Genomic DNA, 18,453 nt, shown 5'->3' with positions numbered 1-18,453 from the left:
ACACCAGCACCCAAACCCCCCAGATCTGAGATAAAGGATAAAAACTTTTGCACAGTTTAGGTCTTTCCGATATGATTTGCATCTCTTACTTTGTTATTCATTAAAAGAAAAAGAAACGCAACTGAAACACACGGTAACCAAACCAAGTTCCCAATGCATTTTATTCCTTCTTTAATCTAAACATAAAGTCATAAGAGTAGGATATTTGCTATAAGGAAATGAGCTGTCAGCTGATTTATGGTCTTTGCTTTGTCTCCGTCTCAACAGCCCCAAGTGCTCTCCAAGACCTATTTTTAGCAAGCTGTAAAAATTAGAGGCAATGAGGGACAGGGAGGATGCCAGGAGTTGAGAAATGTACAGAGAAAACTTATCTAAGCCTTCGTTACCCTAATGCAGCTCTGCCTGCTGGATCTGGATCCCACATGGACAATCACAGTCAGTGTTATACCACCTCTGCTGCAAGGAGAGATCACCTGGGCAGCCACAGACCACAAAGGAGCCGTGGGAGGAGAAATCAGGAGAAATCCCTGGCTTTGGGCTTGTTTGATGGAGTTTTGGTGCTGAGCTGCTGCTGGGTTTGTGTTTGGGCTGGTTTTTGTCAATAATGGCCATGATGGCACGGTGCCATTATGTACAAGGAACCTGTGCACTGTTTAGATGGCAGACAAGAACAAATTCAGCCACAGTCAGCACAGACTTTCCTTTATTCCCAGGATGCTTCAAATGGAAACCCACACCCTCCYCCCATTTCTCTTAACACCTAGCTCAACCATTAAATCAATAAAGGCAGTTGCCTTATTCATATTTTATTGGTCATTCCAGCCAAATTATTCTAATAATTCCCTTTAACAAGAAGAACTAAGGCACCCTATTGCAGAAACTTTTATTTCCAGCACCTTCGCTTGCAAATGATGACAATAATTACTCTAAGTCCTATGSAGCATTTTCCATACAGGGCTTTAAGAGCTTTAACAATGGGAAGTTATTACCAGAGCTTTAACAATAGAAAGTTATTACCAGCATCCTTATTTGTGAGAATGAGGCGCAGAAAGATCAAACGAATTGCTGAAGATCATTCAGCAGCTCGACAGCAACTCAGGGAACAGAATTGTAATCTCCTGACCCTCCATCCAGARCTGATTTGGACAGGGAAAAGAAAAAGCCTCCTTGAAGCACGTATGGAAAGGGTTTGTTTTTAAAAGTGCTGAAAAAGAGCTTTTTACAAAGGAGCAGTGATGGCAAACGTCTGAAGTTTGGTAAAATTCTGAAAAAGAGATCAAATGATGCTATTAATTATTGCATAGGTGGGAAATGGATAAACAGGGGATGCACTTTTGCCTTTTGGCCTCTTTCTTATCCCCTTTGTGATGTCCCAAGGAGAAACCCCAACAATCAGATACCTTGTTGTATGAGCAATGTCACGTTTAAGGGTTAAAACTCTTTTCTCTCCCTCATAATTCCTCTTCCCTTTGTTTTGGCCCCTGAGCTGYCCAGGTTGACACAAAACCCAAAATCAACAGTGATCCAAAATCACATTTTATTGATCCGAAATCAACATTGAATTGTGACCATCTTGGCCAACACAGTTTGCTCAGAAGTATCAAACACACACAAAGTCTCCATGAAACTCTTCCTGCTCATCATTTTAGGACACTGTTGAGGAGAAAGAACAGACCTTAATCAGCAGAAGAACCATGGAGAAACAGAATATTTATCTGAAGCCACATCCTTAAACCAAACAGGATGAAATCCTCTGAGGCAGCTATTAAGGAGATTGCCCAGCAGAAAGGAAATTCAGCAAACCAGATTACCCCTAACAGGCTTATCCACTGGAAAAAATCATCAGAGCAGCGACAAGATAGTTTTGAGAGACAATTAATGAAAGGTAGCGGAGAGGGCAGATTGTAACAGGGTGACAAGGAGTGAAAATCCATAAAATAGAGATTGTCATGGCTGATCAGATGTAAGGACATTACACGACCCATCAGATGTCTGGGAGAGGAAAGGGAGTCAAGATGCTCACAGTGTCTTGTGTCTATGGCTTTGCCAGGGGCAGAGCKGCTTTTATCTTCTTTAATACAGCAAGAAGAAGAATTCCCCTGCTAGCTCAGTTGACAGCCATGAACTGGATCAAAAGAGCTTCCATCAGCATCATTCCACCCCAGAGTTCAGCCCTCCCCTCCTCCTGTCCATGGCCACATCCCACAGCAGAAGGAGCCATCTTCTCCGAAGCATGATCCCAAATGTTTAAACTAATAGCAAATCTCCAACAAATTAAAAATGGGTGAATGAATAAAGCCCACTGGATGATCTTGAACTGGAAATCTTCACACTGGAGGAAACCACCACCCCTTGAGCAGGCCCACAATGAAATGAAGAGCACAGAGCTAGGGCTCTGCACTGAATCGCTGTTGGGATACCAGGGCTTTCTCTCACAGCATTATTTTAGGTAATTTCCAACCCAGACTCCTCCTAAATCCAAATCACAGCACAACATCAGACAAGAGAGGTAGCCCTAAATCCCCTCCCTCACCTTCAAAGTGCTGCCACCTCTACATGCTCCTCAGCAGTGGAACCAGGCAGAAAAACAAGAAAAAAAAATCCCACTGAGGAAATGCTGAGGGCTCCTGGCATGAGAAGATGCCTGTGCCATCAGCTCTGGCTGAGGATGGGACAAGCAGGGACAGACAGATTAAGGGATTTGCCAGAGCTAATGACACAGACAACTTTCCACTGACTTCAGTAGGCTTTGGACCAAATGCCTGTACAAAGAGCTGCACTCAAGAGCTATCAAGAAGCTTAATTCATTAACATTTTTAAGTACTTTTAGATCCTGGAGTGAAAGGCTATCAAAGTGCAAAGTCATTTTATTAGCGATAACAGTCTAAGAACAGCRAGTTGAATCCTGCAGTCTAAAGCCTCATGGCACAAATGGATTTGTAACACAAAGATGCCACAAAGTCCTAAGAGATATTAAAACTTCCTTGCATAGGCTTTTACTAGACACTACTTTTTGAAGATTCCCTTTAACTCCACAAATTCTGATGGTAGTTATTGATAGTCCTGCAGCAGGATGGACCCAAATCCACTGAAGGAGAGGAGGAGGATGCAAAGGCTCTCGTTGGTGTCAGCATAGCCCATGTGCTGTGTCAGGACCACAGGGACCTGATTTCCTCCCGTGCTCCTGGGAAGCAGAAAACAAAGCTGTCACGGGCTCTGTGCATGTGGTTCTCCACATTTATACAAGGGAACGGCTCCCAGGCGGTGTGGGAGGGCACAAGGCAAAAAGCTGGCCTTGCCTGCRGATCCTCTTCTTCTCCAAAATGAAATCTCAAGCCTATGAAAACATTGGCAGCAGGCAGCGGAAGATGCACAGTGTACTCCTGTGTCGTTGTGCTGGTGGAATAGACTCCATCCTGTTCCCTCTGGCCCCAGATCAAGCGCTGCTCCTCACAGGAATTTTCCATTATCCTGTGGCAAACACACCAGGGCAATCYGGCCGCTTAACCAAGTTACTCTCTGACCCCCCTCTCCTGCAGCAGCGAGRGCTTGCATAAACACGAGCCATTTCTCGTAGGGTGTGTGATTCCAGCACCACAGCCCAAGTGAATCGGGGCTGGAATTCCCAGGCTGCCTGGCAGAACTGCAGTGGGGCAATGGAGACATCATGAGTCCTCTTTGCTCCAGCTCTGCCCTCCTGGCTGTCCCCAGACCCTGCTGTCCCCCAATTCCAGTTGATGAGCCCCCAATTTATTTCCACAGCCCAACAGACTCGAAAACAGGGGAAGTATGGAAGCTCTCAGCATCCCTCCTGTTTCCACTTTAATAAATCCTTTTCTTGCCCTCCTTTTCCAGGCTGGGCTGTGAACTCATCTCCAAATCCATGAAACCATCACCCCATTGTTCACAGGTGGATCTCCACACSAAAGGGATGGCGAGTGCCAAATTCACACCCCAGTAACTCCAAGGGGAGCATCTCCATCACTTCAGCTCCCATCCTCAGGCAGAGGGGCTCTGGAAACACATGTAAACTAAACCCCAGAAAACCTTTGTGGATATAGAGATCACCATTATCACAGGTGCCCAAAAACCAGCCAGGAGCAGGAGCCCCCCTGGCATTTTGGGGTGGCACAAAGGGCTGGCCCGAGGTGTGCCCAAGGTGCTGATAAACGCACAGAGCTTATCCTGACAGCCCCTCTGCCACGTTTATTTGCTCAAGAAAAACGTTYGGCATCTCCTTATCCCTGCTCATTTCCGATGTGGTTTCTACTTTCCCCAGGGTCACAGGCACTGCCAGGCATCCCTGAGGCTTATTTGTGTTTGGAGCCATCTGCTAAAGCACGGAGGCTGCAGCGAGAAGGAGCCACCAAAGAGCGCTGTGGTTTCCTTGGTAGGGGAAGTGACTAAAAWTCATTTGGTTGATTCCCTCTTCCCAGAGATCTGGTCTCAAATAATGCAGTGGCTCAGTTCCAACGACATCATCTCTCCCAGCAGCACGGGCTCAGTTTTATCCTGGACAAGGCAGAAAGCTGCAAACTCCACAAACACACGCTTCATTACGCTGCGGCGCATCCGCCGCCTCGCTCGGTCTGGCTGGCAGGGGTGGGGGAATACGGGGATATTTCACCCCCCAAAATCCACACCCGGCTCCTGGCACTTTGCAGGTGCCCCCTCCTTCAGCCTTCCTTCACTAACTGGKCAGCAGCAAAGCTAAAAAAGCCTTAATCCTGCAAAAAAGCTTCTGTACGAGGGAGAGACTGGAATCGCTGCCAGCTCTGCAGGGGGGGAGAGGAGAAACCGTCCCCAGCGCAGGGACAGGCACACAAAGGCCACATTGTCCCACGCTGCAATTAACTCCAGGGGGAAAAAAAAAAGGCCAAGGCTTTCTATTTGTGAAGGGACAAGGCTTTTCTAGGACATATCCAGCAAGCGGCAGGTCTCTGCCCTGCAGTGTGCAGGATGGTGCTTGTGCACCCAAAAAAATTTAGGGTACAGACCCCCGTGGCACCCGGYGCTGCTGCGTGCACAGGGAGCTTCACTTTCAGTTGGCATTTTTCTAATACGAGTTTTACAAGGGAAAAAAGATCCAGAGGCTTTCAAAGCCTCTTTGCAATTTGTCGGCACTTTCCTGGAGCTGGAAGGGATGAAGTTGTTGGGAATATCATGAAACAAGTGCCACATCACCTCTTTGAAACTCAAATAGCAAGAGACCACATCAAGTCTTCAAATATTAATCTGTACTTACCAACTAATCAGCACTGACAAAAATAACCCATCTAATTATCAGAACACTACCACCTAAATAATGAATTATATGCCTTATTAAAAAGTATAATAGATTAGAGGACGTGAAACAATTGCAATTAGTAAAACAAGAAACGCTGGGAAACAAAAAAACCCTACAAGTGTGATCTGAATTGTATAAATTAACGTTCCAAAATAGCGACTGATCTCGTCCGACACATCAAACAGCAGGAACTTTTGAAGCCTATCACAACCCAATGAATGCAATTCACCTTAAAATTGCTGAAAACTCATATTAAGACATTGCCTTTGCTGCTCAGAGCGTTGCTTTGTCCACGACACATCCCCAGGCTGGGGAGGCTGTTACTGGGAGCGAGCCCACTCCTGTGAATGTAATTGCTTTGTGAGGAGGGGATGGGGTGGGGGACGGGGATGCTGCACAGATAACAGCCAGGGGAAGCAGGGATGCCTCGGAGCACTCAGCACATTCTCAGTTTTCCTTTAATATCACCAGGCCCCCTGTGCTGCACATTATCCAGGCTCAGCCCTGTCCTATATAACAGCTCCTGTTGTCCATCCCATGAGTGCCCCCATGGATGTTGCAGCATTTCCCCATCCCAGGACTATTCAAACCTGTGCTTTTGGTCAAACACACCCTGGTGCCCCGTTCAGCCCTTTGGTTACTGACCCAGCCATGGTTACCAACACAGCACACAGATCCCGAGCCCGAGGGTAGGGATGGATGGGATATTGGGAAGGAATTCTTCCCTGTGAGGGTGGGAAGGGTGCCCAGAGAAGCTGTGGCTGCCCCTGGATCCCTGGCAGTGTCCAAGGCCAGGCTGGACAGGGCTGGGAGCAGCCTGGGACAGTGGAAGGTGTCCCTGCCCATGGAGGGGGTGGGATGGGATGGGTTTTAAAGCCCCAACCCAAATCATTCTGTGATCTCTGCAGAGATTCTATGACAGATGTTCATGGTGTGCAAAAAGATCCTCCAAGTCCTCAACCTCCCCCTGCAATCTTCAAACACCAAGGGGTGAATAAATCCCAAAAATGCTGTTGGCTTTCTTTTTTTTTTTTTTGCCAAAACTACTAGCTGTTCCGTTCTCTGCAATATTTACCTTTCAAGGGCTTTAATGCTCGCTGCAGTCCTGACACAGCTCAGCTGCAGAACACACTCCTAATTGTACCCCAAGGTATAGCACAGAAGAAAAAAGAAAATATAGCTCAAAAAAAAACAAAAAAAAAACCTTTAGAGAAAAAAACCCAAAATGTTGATTGGATAATAATTTTTAAATAAAGAAATCCTAAACTCTAAGTGTCTTTGAGATGGTATAATAGCACCTGAACAAAGGTCATTGATCTTTAAAATAACATCCTCCTTCCAACCAACAAGAAAGATAGTGAAATTCTTCTTCAGTTTGAAACRGCCTTTTAATAACCTGAGTGCTGCTCGTGTGGGCTGGAGGTTGCAACAAGGACAAAGCAACTCACTTCCTGTTCAAAATTAATTTTATTTAGCTCAGCCCTCAATAATTAATGCCATTCCTTGCAAACACATCCCCAAGTGTCTCTCTCTGATAGCCTACACCAAGTTAGGTGAAAAAAAAAGACTTTTGGTTAAACTGTCCCTTGTAGTGGTCAACACACTAACTCTCAGCTGGATTTACAGCATTTTTCTCCACACAGGTAATCAACAGACACCTTTACTAAAACAAGGCATCTTTGATTTAATGTTCTACCTTACTCCACCTTTCAAAAGAGGTTTTTCCCCCAAAAGAATGTGTTAATACTTCACACAAAAATATTTTCCATCTGAGCTCACTTTGAAGAGAGAGTTTCAGCTGGAGACAATTAGGAAGGTCAGGAACAGAACCCAAAGAGCAGAGGGGAGGGGGTGATGCACAGGCAGGGGCCAAGACCCCACTATACATTAATTTAACTTGGAGCATGTGGCTCTTCACACCAAAGCCTGGAACTGGTGGGGCACTTAAAAAATCTCACGTAGGAACGTTTGGAAGTGTAGATCCTTCAAGAGAAACGAGCCAGATTTTAATTCAGGGATTTTGCATTACGCTGGAAAACATTTTCAATCCAAGCTGAAACTGTACAACCTCTTGCTTCCTTGCAGCTCTGCCGCTGTGTCAATGCATGGGAAAGAGAAAATTACTGGAGAAGAAGTTAACTCCAAGCCAAGGTGAAGCCAAGTTGTTTGTTTTCAATACAAAAACCCACAGAAAAGAAATGCAAAACACGAAAGAGCCCAGAGCCAATGGTGAAATTCACATTCAGTCGGAGGATTTTCCGAGGGTAAATGTTTGTTTTCATCCCAGTGCACTCAGGTCAGCTTGAATTTATGTTAATGCCACCAACACAGCAGTGCCAAAATACTCAGTGCCTGACAACCTGTAGGTTGGGGGCTTTTAAAAAACTGTTAATTTGTCCTGAGTGTAACCACTCAGCACTGCCCAGTCTAAGTCTGCAGGACCTATGGCAACACTGATTTTGGTCAAAATCAAACACAGACACAGCCCAACACCCTTATTTACTGTAAGCATTATTTTCTCACTAAATCCCCAATCTCCACATTTTTCCCAGCTACCACGAGCACAATGGCATTTGCTTCCCAGTTTGCCATCCCTTATTTATGTTTCCATCCTAAATCACTGTCTTGCCCGCTGTTTGCAACACTAAGTTTATCATCAGTTGTGAATTTAATTAACGTGTTGTTTCTCCCTTCAACCAGATCACTAATGGAGTTGGTAAATCAAATGTGCCACTGTACTCCRTAACAGTGGATTTGTGATATTCCCCAGAGGTCAGAGGACACACAAACCGAGGAATGAAATTCACTGAGACATAAATACAGCATCCTCATCTGTGACAGTCAGATACAATCATACTCCAGTGATGTGAGCATTATGTAAGAGAACTTTGTATCCGGCCTCTTCCACAGAAATGCCATAAGACCAATATAGAAAAACACAAAAACCRGCTGACAGTCCATTTCATACATTGCTTCTCATTCTCCTTTCATTTGTGCTGCCGGGTCAGTAATATTTACTATTTTTTCATCAGAGCTTGGGCAGAAAAATACCAACAGGGCAGTATTTCTATTTATTTTAAATGAAGGATGGAGATTAAAATGGGGAATGTTCTGTTCATCCTCCTTGTGACTATGTGGGATCTTCTGTCCCCTCTTATGAGAATTGGCTGGATGGGGCTTGGAGCAACCCAGTTTAGTGGAAGGGGTCCCTGCCCATGGCTGGAGATTGGAACTGAATGATCTTTAAAGTCCCTTAAAACCCCATCTGTTCTCTGAATTTATGATTGAGCAGGTCCCCACATGCTTTCCCCAATGCATATCACACACAGCTCTTGGAATTAACAAAAAAAAACCCCAAAAAAAAACCCCCCAAAAAACCCCACAGGAGGTTATAATGAAAACTAAAACCCAAAACAACACAGATAGATACTGTCCAGTTTGGACCAAGCTGTCCAGCCCCACAACAGTGATCCTCAGTGTCCACCACCACAGATGTCCAGCACGGATCCGTGACCTCAGCACCCACCTATGGTGCACCAGATCCCTCAGCCAGCGGGTGTGTAAGATTTTGCACAGGTAGCAGCCATCAGAAAGCGTTTAATAATCAATAAATAAATGAAAACAACAAACCTTGTCCCTCCACAATCACACGGCTTGATTCTTATTCCTAGTTTTCTCTCAGGACTGTGCTGAGCAGCCTCTGGCTCAGGAGAAGGTTCCACCTCTGAGAGCAGCAGCAGTGTGGAATGTTCCCATGGTGAACCGATTGAAATGCGAGTGAACGGGGCAAGGCTGGGTTCCTACACCCGACAGCACTCACCTCTCACCTGGAGCACCTCCAAGAGCAGGGTTTGGGGTGCGGGTCACAACCCCAAACACCCAACCAGGTCGCAGTGTTTAGGACAGCAAGGCTTGGCGGGTCAGGAAGGGCGTCGGGCAAAAAAAGCAGAGCTGGGAAAACCCTTGAACAGCCAACCCCGCTCGCAGGCACCTCCAGACAGGATTTGACGCAAGCACGATGGGGCAGCCTTTCCCAAACTCAGCCTTTAATTACACCGAAGAGGCGATGCAGCCAGCGGGGAGATTAATGGSATGGGTGGGATCATCTCGCCCGCTACCCTGGGACCGGCACCCCCTGAGGATTSTGCATCTCCTGCTGGGTGTTTTTGGGGTGAAATGCCCTCCGGAGGAGCCGAGCCCTCCCCGACCCGYCCGGACCAGCCCCGCACCTGCCCCAGGGCTCGGCTCCGGCGTGACGAGTCTCGCCGGGGGAGCCCTGCCAAGCTTCGAGGGCTTCGCAATTAACTTTCACAACAAACCGAAGCCCTCAAGAGCTTTTTTAATCTCCAAATAAGTAGGAGATGTGGGTCCCCGCCAAGGCTTTTGTGCCCCGGTTTATCGGCGAGGCGCTGATAAGGAGCTCGCTGCTTTGTGTCTGTCGGAGCGCAGGCACACAACGGGAGCTCCGGTTATCCACCTTCATTTCCACAGCAGGAAAAGCACGGGAGGAGCCGTGCAACAGGTTAAAAAAAAGCACAGGAATCGTTTTCGCCAAGCAGCTCAGCCTTGTGCAAACAAGCTTGAAAAGAAATGCTGAAGAGCAAAGATAAAAATTCCAGCGCAGGTAGCATCCGCTGCAAAAATCTGGTTGTGCCGTTCCCCATCATAAAAAAAAAAATAAACTAAAAAAACCTAAACCTAGGTTCGAGATTTCATCAGAAAGCAGCTGATCTTCCCTGCCAGCCACCAGTTTACAAGAGGTGAAATAACCACCGGAGCAAGCCCGGGCTGGCCGGGATGGAAGGAAATCGCTGCGTGCGGATCCCGGCCCGGCACGATCCTCATCGCCATTCTCTGCTGGCACTCGTCACACAGACACACACACGGCTCTGGTGCCTGCGGAGTTCAGCGCCTGACATCCCCTCAGCGTGAGAATACTCCTAATAACTCCCAGAACAAGTCTCCAGTGAGGAACGCGGCTCTCCCGCACGCCCTTCCTCTCTCCCCGGGGAGCGGAGACGCTGCTGCAGCAGTGAACGAACATAGATGCTTGGCCTCGGCTTCACCCAGCATTATTTTGGGCAAAATTCAGAAAGAATTGGTTGTGTATTGCCCAGGACAACACTTTGGCATCCTCCTTGACTTTGAGCCTCAGCCATAGCATCCCACAGTAACCCATTCCTCCTCACCCCTTGTTCCCTGACAGACTGGAATAGAGAAACCTTCATTTTTTTAATCTATATTCAAAGTTCTGTGGTGATTTGTTTTCCTTACCATTTTTCACTATTTTTCAGTGATGAAAACTTCTTGGTGTTATTAATTACCAATTTAATCCTACTTTCCTAATGACATGTACACACAGATTTACCATAAGATCAGAGCAGCTCTGATAATCAGGGATAAACCCAGTGTGCTAAAGAGGGTTAAACTTTTCTATTAGTCTTTCCTGTTGGTCTAATTAATGGTATCACCCTCTAAACCCTGCACACACACTTCAAGAAAGTTAAGATATGCYGAAAAAGTGCTGCAAAGGAACCAGAATATATTTAATAACTTCCTACCAGTTACCTCCAGCACTACATCCATCTGCTTTTAGCCAACAATACCCAGCTCTCTTCTTACTCRAAATACTTGGTTTGCTAAGTGGCTTTGGCCATTGAAATAAAAAATGAACAAAATCATCTTCAGAACATTGCTTGATTTTTTCTGCTTCCCCTCTCCTCACCAGATTGCCACAAGGATATCAACACTCATTTGCTGATTCAAGTCCAGGAAAGATGAAAAACATCACTGCAGAATGAGCTTGTACTTACATCGGCAGAAACGACCGAAAATGAATTAGCAAATGAGAGCTACCTCACAAAAACTGCAGTTCAGCAAAATATCCCCCAATTTCGAGTCTTTATGTACAGCTGCAACTAAAAGGGACCGGAATGAATCACAGCAAGTCTTCAAGGCTCGGGTAATTTTCTTTCTTCAAGAGAATCCAAAAGCTCAGCTGCTCCCAGCTCAGAGCACACTGGAGGATCCTACACATCCTCACAGGTGTCTGACACCAAATTCTCTTTATCCTAGCCCTGACCCAACTCCTGGTGTAAGGATGGCACCGAGGGGTGGAAACAACCCTTTGAAATTAGAGGAACCTTCACAGCAGCACCAAATCCCACGTGCTCGAGAGCCAGGGTTATCAGGAGGTTGATAAAGGCCCTAAAMCAGGCACAGCCATGCAAATTTACATCTCAAGGGTATAAATACTGCTTTTGCTGCTCCCAAGGCTCACCAGGAAGGATTTGCTKGATTTCTCCCTGCACAATATTCCCATCCACTGGAAAATGTGGCTGTGCAAAGGCAGGTTTGACTGAACACGATGAGGTCAAAGGTGTCTGAGCTGAAATCACAGTATGGACAGGCTGTCACTGACAGCCCAGCCAGCTCTGCTCCTCTGCTATTATCTGCATCGTGTATCTGCCAACAAGCACAGTTAATGCTTATCTGAATATGGGCTTTTAATCCTGCAGGGTGGTCATTACCACAGTATTGTCACGCTAATTAACAGGTAAAGCTCTCGTGGCTTTTTCACACACATTTCCCCAACCAAAATAAAACAGATATAAAACAGTCGAGATCCTACATCCAGATTTTGCACCAGGCTGTTTCCAGGAGCTACAGTTGCCCTGGTSTGTGGCAGCCCAACCCCAGCAGCAGAGGAAACACTACAGTCCACAAACCACAACAGCAGCAAAAAGAAACCCCAGCCCAGGATAATACAGCTCCATTTAAATGGGGGAAAAAAAAAAAATCTTGAAAGAACCTACAAGGTATTCAAACCTCTTTAGCAAAGTGCTTTCCATTAATCCTGCCACACGTGAAATGCTGAATCAAAGACGTKCAGTAAATGTGCCTAGCAGAGGAATTACGCCCAAAATCAAACCGGTCCCTAATGAGTGCACTCAGAAATGACAGCGATAAGCAGGGCACRGGAGATGTGTTAAATTACATCATTTACCAAAATGCACTGGAAATTATGCATGTCCAAGGAGGAAAAGCGCATTAAAAGGTTCTCTGCAAAGGTGGCAAAATGCAAAGTGCTCTTTGAAGCTTTGCTCTGCCTGAAACGAGTGGCGGATGGTTCTGGGTGTCACACTGGGAGCTGTCCCGGGATCCACGACCACTGCAGACCTTCACAGAGCTCCAGCAAAGCTTGAGCAGCCCCTGAGCAACTTCTGAGAGTGTGAGGCAGTCCTGGAGCTGGAAAAGAGCCAGCAATGACAGGGGCATGACAGCATGGGCAGGCAGTTCCTGCTCACCCCGTTCCCTCCTTTGATCCCTGTGCACTCAGCAGCTCCCAAACTGGGGCAGACAGCACTGGGGACGAGCAGGGGGGACCCTTGGGAGCAGTGGTGACAATCCACTCAGCCCCTCTGATCCCAGGCTGTCCCAGCTCTGTCTCACCAACCCACTGAAAGCAGCACCACGACACCAGGGCCTTGCAGGAACCCATCCTGAACCCTGCACAACTGCCTGGGTACCTCCTAACTGATAAATCCTACAACATCTTTGCTTCTATTGCAACGTGCTGCCCCAAAATGAGAACATTTTGATATTAAATACAGCTTTTTCACTAAATAGGTAGCTTTTTGGTGTTTTCTCAGACCCATGCTGCTATGAGCTTTATATTTTAAGGGTTTCTTTTTTTTTCTCCCACCAGGCAATGACAGCGGCATGAGAGCATGGGCAGGCAGGGCAAGGTGGCACCTCACCCCTGTTCAGCATTCCCTGCTCACCCCGTTCCCTCCTTTGATCCCTGTGCACTCAGCAGATCCCAAACTGGGGCAGACAGCACTGGGGATGTGCTGGGGGGACCCTTGTCCCAGTGGTGACAATCCACTCAGCCCCTCTGCTCCCAGGCTGTCCCAGCTCTGTCTCACCAACCCACTGAAAGCAACACCACAACACCAGGGCCTTGCAGGAACCCATCCTGAACCTGCACAACTGCCTGGGTACCTGCCAATTGATAAATCCTACCACAGCTTTGCTTATATTACAACGTGCTACCACAAACCAGAACATTTTGATATTAAATGCAGCTTTTTCACTAAATAGGTAGCTTTTTGGTGTTTTCTCAGACCCATGCTGCTATGAGCTTTATATTTTTAAGGGTTTTTTTTTCCTCCCACCAGGCAATGACAGGGGCATGAGAGCATGGGCAGGCAGGGCAAGGTGGCTCGTGAGCCCTGTTCAGGGTACCTGCCAGTTGATAAATCCTACAACATCTTTGCTTATGTTACAATGTGCTACCCCAAACCAGAACATTTTGATATTAAATGCAGCTTTTCACTAAATAGGTAGCTTTTCGGTGTTTTCTCAGACCCATGCTGCTATGAGCTTTATATTTTTAAGGGTTTTTTTTTCCTCCCACAGGAGCTTTGGCCTCACCACCTCCCTCTGCTTTCCATGGAAATTTAAGAACCCCATTAATCAGCCCTCTCACCCTGAGCTGTCAGTTCTGGACCTCTCTTGACCGCGAAAGGAGATCATGCAGGAAACTAAAGCTCATTTGAGCAAACCCTGTGTGGYTTTAAAACAAGCTCCCTTCCCAAGGATGACAAAAACGATCTTTGCAGATTCAATTACACGATGCAAATGTGGTGGGGAGCACACCGTGTCTCTACCTGAAACGCTTCCTGCCTGAGCCATCAGTTTGGCAAGAAAAAAAAAAATGACAAATTTGGGCAAAGCCATTTAGCAGCTCTGGATATACCATAGGGGATATAAAAGGTCAAGGACTTAATGTTAAGAATCTGCAGTGGATAAAACAACAGGTTTTGCCCGAGCAGATAATGCAATAATTGACAAACATAAAAGCAAATAATTGGGTGCATTTAAGGCTAGAACAAACAATGATGAACACACAGACAGAGAATATTTTACCATCACAGGATGAGAAATCGGTTTTCTGAATGTGCTGCTGTTACACAAAACCACACAAAGACGTCATTCAGCTTCCAGGGAGAATCAAAAGCCCAACAAGCAACTCGGAGCTGGGCTCTGCTCATCCTCACACCCTCCTTGAGGAGTCACTCTGGTGGAACACTGCAGAGGGAGAGGGCTCTGAGATGAAAATGGGTCCCCCCAGGTCTCCTCCAGCAGCYCTGCCATATCAGAGGGCAGCTACTCTTCAAAATGCAGCTGCATTTGGAGATTTTCCTGCTGAAAATCTCAGTCTGGTCCACTAAAACCTTTACAGCAGTCCTCCAGGTTTCTCCTAACATGTTATTTTTCCTCCTCACGCAGCTTAAGAGAGTGCCTAGACCATCCAAATCTTTAGCATCAGAAGTTGCTCAAATCTATTCCTTGAATCAATTTGCTTTGCTTTCCACCCCTAACAGAGCAAATCTCCCTGGAAAATAGGCAAACACTTCCCGTGCTTGTGTGCCTGCAGCAAGTTTCGACCTGCAACCGTATCTTACAACTATTGGAAATATCCTGGAAAAAAAAATTATGATTGGAAGGCAGAGGCCACTCAAACCAGTATCTTACAAAAAGACCTTTTAACTCAGCCCTAAAGGTTATGGGATTCTGCTGTGCACATCTGAAAAAGCAGATGAAGCCAAAACAAAGCATTTTGGGATATTCTGTTTTTTAGAGAGCAAGGAAGCTGTTTTTGGGAATTAGCAATGGCATGACTGCTGCCCAAGCCCAGTGCTGGGATCTCCACTCAGTCCATTGGTCAGCGATCCCACACTGCTTTTCCCAGGTCATTTCCATGGAGGATGGACWGAATTTAGTTAAAATTTAGGGCTGCAGCAGTGTGGGTGCCCTGCCAGCCTTCATCACCTCTGTGCCGTGCACACTCACAGGCACTGGAAAACTCTCCAGCTCCACAGTGACCGAGGGAATGGCTGCAAATTCATGTTCTGGCTGAAATTAAATAATAATATGAGACCATTTCTGCAAATGTCATGATTTGGTAAGAATTAAAAGGGAAAGGAAACCCAAGAGACTCAAGGTTTAGGCTCTGGGTTCCAAATGTGGTCAATGGCCTCACTCTGCTGGAGCAGAGCTAAAGCTCTGTTTTACCTTTCCTGCAGAAAAAAAACCAAAAAACAAACCACTTCCCAGCCATGTCACTGTCCAGGTTTGATTGCTGCTGTGAAAGAGAGTCAGAGAAAAACCTGCAGATAGGCATCAGGACACCTTTGTGCTCCCTGCCCTTCTTCACATCCCACATACTCACACCAAATGCCATTTCCCCCACCTCCAATACATGCTGCTTTCTGCAGAAAGTTGATTTAGCTCCCCACTGAGGGAGAACACCCATTCTATGAGAGAGGAGGTGATGGAGGGGTTTGGGATGCTCCCCCAGATGCCACCCAGCAAAGTGAGACCACAAAGAAGAGAAGGCACAGGACAGCAGCAGCAGAGGCTGTGACACATCAGCTCCCTGTCAGATAAACCCAGGGATTCAGTTCCCAGATACAGCCTCTAAAATCTGTGAAATCTTAATTTAGAGGAAGAAGTGGCATGAAAAGACGTGAGTCAGAATAACTCTGTAAGGACCAAGAAAGGAGAGAAATGGATTTACGGATGTTCTGGAAGAGATGCTCCTGCCAGAAAAACATTTACAGAAGAAACAAGGGACAAGGATGAGTCTCCAAGGCTGGATCAAGAGCATCACTCTGTCCCTTTTCCTTCTTTGGGTGATCCTCTCCCAAACTCTGGGTGCCCACAGGAGACCCAGGATGCCCTTAGGATAGCATCACATCCCACCTTTCTGTGGGCATCTCTGCTCCTTTCCCATCACCCAAATGATCCAACAGCAAATTCTAGCCTCCTGTACTTAAAACTTTGGCTGACCAAATATCTGAAAAGCAAAAGAGCTTTTTTCATTTCTCTGGGCAAACACAGCCCTGCCCACTGCAGCTCTCCCGCCACACGAGTGTCAGAAATCCTCATGACAAAAACCCATTTCTCACTAATTGCTCTGTGCAAAAACATTTCTCTGCTGCAGCTCATCTTCTGCACTCCAAGGCAGAGGTCTCTGCAGTTCACCAATTTTCAGACACAGACACATCATTTTATCAAGCTGAAAAGCAGAAAGCTGACCCAAAAGCCACCCACACCAAGTCCAGGTGGGAACAGCCAGCCTGCATCGCCCATGATCAGCTCTGTCCCCATCCCAGAGGTTCCTTGCAGGGATTTGGGGAAGGAGAGCACTGACAAGAATAGGGAATAAGCAATTTATCAGATTGTGGAAGCCAGAACTGGTCTGAGAGGTATTGGGATGTCTCTGGGAGCCGCTGCCTCCCGCCAGTGTCACTCCATCGATATCTCTAAAGCTGCTCTCCATCAACGCCTGGTCCTCCTGGGGAGCCTCTGCTGTCTCACAGCCCATGTTCATCACTCCACCTCACCTCTAAACCCTCCCCATCACACCTCCAAGCCTCCAGGCACCCCCCTTGGCCACAGGTGCAGAAGGAAAGCCTTGGGAAGAGATTTTCCTCACYTCTGCAGCTCCTCCAGACAAACCGACTACAGGAAGGGCTTCAAAGCTTTCAAAAGCAGTTATTTCATTTCTGTATTCTGGTGAGACCGCTTCTTTTCCTTAAAGAAAAGCTAAATGCATCCCACCTCCTACTRCCACAGAACACATTTCCAAACACCAAAATAATCCAGCCGGAGGTTCCGCAAAATCCATCTCAACACCCAAAAACATCACCCATAAAGTCTCCAGTAAAACTGTACAGAAATGAAAAACAGGAAGAGGACAATAAAGAACAACCCATTGACCTTTCAGCATGCCACAGGTGAGGGATGARAAACCCTGCAGAATGAGGTCTCTGGGTGCCTGATTCCCTGGGGGTTTGCGTGGCACGCGGCGTTCCGAGCGCGGGGCTCTGCTCTGATCCAGAGCGCTGATCCCACGCCTCGCTGGCAACCAGGAACTGTGGGGGCTGAATTTKAACAAGGAGAGGGAAGTTTGGCTCCACACTGTGCTGGGGTTCAGTGCCAGGTGCACAGGGATGGAGCTCAAGGAGAGCTGTTTGTACCCCCAGGCTGGGCAAGGAGCCCCTGCCCAAAGCCTCGTTTGGCATCTGAGAATTCCACGYTCAGCCCCAGAGACAGAGAACACCAAGTCCACTGATGTGTCTGGAGGAACAAAGAATAAGTAATGAGARGACAGACTGTCCTTTTGGATGACTCCCAGCCCCACCAGTGATTATCTGAGAGAGCCTGAGCCCAACCCACAAAAATCACACTTAATCTCCCCCACTTTAAGACTGGGATTTGTTTCTACATCCCTCTCCCCACCTTCAAGTCTAACACCATTTCCATGGTTATACTTCAAACTGGGGAGTCAAAAGCCCTGGATTAAGTCCTCCTTCARCTTCAGTTTACTTGAGCTTACTCATCCTTTGGAGCTTCATTACAACTCCCCTGGACAAAGCCTAAAGCAATGACAATCTAAATATTATGCTAACCATGCCAGATGAGGCTCTTGAATAGGAAAGCTCCAGAAAAGGTATTTAAATTAACATCTTCAAAGACTAAGATGTAGCAGGGACCTGGGGTGTTATCTGCAGCCAGTTCCCTGCATCTAAAGCAACCATGGGAACATTGCTAAGCACAGATTTATTTTCCAGCACAGGCAATTGTTTTAGAGCATGAAACTAGTTGCTCCCTCAACCCCTGAACCACGCAGGACAAAGGGAAACAATGTAGGAAATCATTAGAAAGAGTAATAGTACAGCAAGACCTTGATCTTGTGATAAGCATGGTACAAAAACGCTCCCGATACCCGACTGGGCAGCAGTATCCAAATTCCTCAGGCTTCTTTACAGTATCAGCTCTCCAGCTCTGGAAGAACAAATAGCAGGGAAGATTTCTGAAGAGATGAAAATGGTACATTTTCAACAGCCTGAGATGATTACTCACAAAATAGCAACAGCACAGAGGTAACTGATTGCCTCCCGGGCAAAAGTCAAAGTCTTTGCATTGTAGCTATGAAAGGATACCGAGATCAAAGGGAAAAAGAGAAAARTCTATTTTAGGATGCCATGAGCAGAAAGGTCCTCCTGGCCCCTTGGCATCACCACATAGCAAGACACGAGTGAAATCTCTCTTATGCTGCCYATGCCCATGATAACTGCACAGTGAGGAGGAGA

At 46.7% G+C, this 18,453-nt stretch overlaps 1 protein-coding gene across 4 annotated transcripts in view; it reads right to left on the bottom strand.

Annotated features, from left to right (window-relative positions):
• KAZN (kazrin, periplakin interacting protein) overlaps nt 1–18,453 on the bottom strand; it is a 204,637-nt gene that overhangs the window by 63,969 nt on the left and 122,215 nt on the right. The window contains exon 1 of one of the 4 annotated variants that reach the window (XM_057375594.1): nt 8,918–9,047. The exons of the other annotated variants lie outside the window; for them this stretch is intronic. The gene's annotated coding sequence lies outside the window, so the exon portion shown is untranslated. Of the gene's footprint in view, nt 1–8,917; nt 9,048–18,453 lie in introns of those variants that run through there. 4 annotated transcript variants of the gene reach the window in all.

Source organism: Malurus melanocephalus, unplaced genomic scaffold (assembly GCF_030028575.1).
Source record: "Malurus melanocephalus ecotype Western Australia unplaced genomic scaffold, MMel_1.1 scaffold_253, whole genome shotgun sequence".
NCBI classification, from domain to species: Eukaryota; Metazoa; Chordata; class Aves; order Passeriformes; family Maluridae; genus Malurus; species Malurus melanocephalus.
Note: the sequence above shows the minus strand (reverse complement) of the source record. Positions and strands in the feature narration are given on the sequence as shown.